The 2,211-nt window shown below is 37.7% G+C and overlaps 1 protein-coding gene across 1 annotated transcript in view; it reads right to left on the bottom strand.

The window, feature by feature from the left end:
• The window catches only part of MRPS27 (mitochondrial ribosomal protein S27), a gene marked incomplete at its 3' end in the record, with an annotated part of 42,620 nt that extends 42,157 nt beyond the window's left edge, over positions 1–463 (bottom strand). Inside the window, exon 1 of the mRNA XM_010290852.1 lies at positions 390–463. The remainder of the gene's footprint in view (positions 1–389) is intronic.
• Between the last annotated feature and the right edge of the window lie 1,748 nt (positions 464–2,211).

The following is a 2,211-nucleotide window of genomic DNA, read 5'->3' as shown; positions in this document are numbered from 1 at the left end:
AATGCCCTGTAATACTTACAGAATAGGTGTTCTTTTGCACTACATTACAATTAAAACATGTCAATGAAGAGGACATTCAGAGACAGTCTCAACTGTCAAAAAACTATGACATTTCTAAAAGCTTTGGATTTTGTGAAAGAAAAAAAATCAGCTTGTAGAAACCAAACATAAATTAAATGGACAAATTGTAACTTGTTTCTGCATTGTAGCTTTGAATATATATGACATATTTTTAACATGTTGAGCAGATTTTGTAACAGAACCTCATAAGTGTTTTGCTCCACACATCTTTTTATTTTGAAGTATTTGTAGATGATGAGCTAGTCTACAATGAGTTCAGGTTGCAATTAATTAGTCAAAGCGGAGAAAAAGAAACAAACTTTTCTCACCCAGGCTATGCTCCTCCTTTCGTCTCTTTTCCCATTTTGAGCTGTCCACATAGGCCGCAGAAAGAAGAGATCTTCTACCTAGTGAAGAAAGAAATCACTATGTAAGCCAGGTTGCTCAGACATCTCTAAACAAACTTCACTTGAAGTTTGAACACTTCATTAAAAATCATCTTTTTCTGTCACATTTACCAAGATGGATGCATTAAACTGCCTTTATGACACAGCTGTCAGCAAGCAGCTACTGTAACAGTTCAGTTTCCTTGCATGTGGATGAGCCATTATCTTGTCATTTTTAAAACAGCAAAGCTTTCCCCTAAATGTTTTTTTTCGGCATGAGACAAATTGTCACAAATCTGAACTCTGCATTTAAGAAAATGATAAATTTGGAGAAAAAAAGCCCAAACAACAATAAAGGATAGCTTCTTTGTGCACAGACTTTTTTCATCAAATGCCAGCAATTAGCTAAAGGTAGTCATAAAAGCAGAAACAAAAAACACGTATACGCACAAAAAGGCTTTTCTGTTGTTGTTGGATGGTTATTTTTTCCCCATGTAAAGATTTGCCTCACTAGAAATGAAAGGTAGATGCTCATCTGGAAATAATTTTTGATCATCTACTTTTTTTGCATCTCCTGTGAACTGCAAAGTTCACTCAAATGTTCTTAAAAGTTTTTTTCCAACTACTATTTGTACCACCTTTGAAATCTGCTCAAGATGCTGTTCTAGCTTTTGAAACAAAATGGAAAATGCTTGCATGTGTGTGTATCACTCACAGATGATGAGGTCTTGAAGATGCATGGGGAATGTCTGGATAAAATTTGTTGGAAGAAGATACAGAAATACATACACAACGTTTCAGGAATTAATGTTAAGAAATATGAAATATTTTTAAAATAGACATTACTATGCTACACAGAATTCTTAGCCATTACTTTAAAGCCTTTATGTGAAAATCTATCACCTACCACTAAAAGTGTGTCATTCTTGGGTGTGAAACAATTTTTCTCCTTATATCCTTCTGACATGCAATTATACACACACATCCAGCTCTGAACATCTTTGCAAATTGTTATGAAAAAGACCTAGTACATGGAATTCCACAGTCAGAATATGAGAATACATACAACGCTTTACCAGTTAGAAAATAAGAAAAAGAGGTATTTTTGTTTGGTTTATGGGGTTTCTTTTAAAGCTATTTTTTACTATGTTGATTCAAGAGGCACACAAAAAGATCTGAGTTGTTTTGGAGTTTTTTTAGGATAAACCTCTAAATGCTCATTCACAGCTAAGGATGCCGCTAGCAAGCCTGAGGGTTTAAAGAACTATTTTCCATAGCACAAGCAACTGTCTGTATGACAGTGCTTCGCTCAGGTAAGCTGCAGGTCAGGGCTGAGCTCTTCCCGCTGGTTCACCGCCGAGCAGCTCCAGTGCCAGAGGAAAGGGAGCCGTTTTTGAGACACGGGCATCCAGCTACCAGGAAGCAGCACAGAGAAATTTCTGCTCGCGGAAGCTGAAAAGGCACAATAGAGCTACCCATCATCACCGCACTTTCTTTCCAAAGGTCAGGATTTTTGGAAAAGTGGCTTTTCAAAAACATCAGTTGTGGTTGTGCTCCTGTCACCCGAATTGCCCGGTTTTGTTAACACCGACTGCCGCCGGTTTGGCGGCCTCCGTGTGGCTTCCCGTGACCCAAAAAAGCAGGTCCTAAGGTATCAAGCTATAAACCCGGCAAGGTGAAATATCTATAAGAAACAAATTAAGAATACTCTCCTGCACTGCATGCTAGCGATACGCCGTTCTCAGAGGCGTCTCTAATTTTATAT

The sequence above is a fragment of the Phaethon lepturus genome, unplaced genomic scaffold (assembly GCF_000687285.1).
Source record: "Phaethon lepturus isolate BGI_N335 unplaced genomic scaffold, ASM68728v1 scaffold14697, whole genome shotgun sequence".
Classification (NCBI taxonomy): Eukaryota; Metazoa; Chordata; class Aves; order Phaethontiformes; family Phaethontidae; genus Phaethon; species Phaethon lepturus.
The sequence above is the reverse complement of the archived record's forward strand: the minus strand, read 5'-3'. Positions and strand labels throughout refer to the sequence as shown.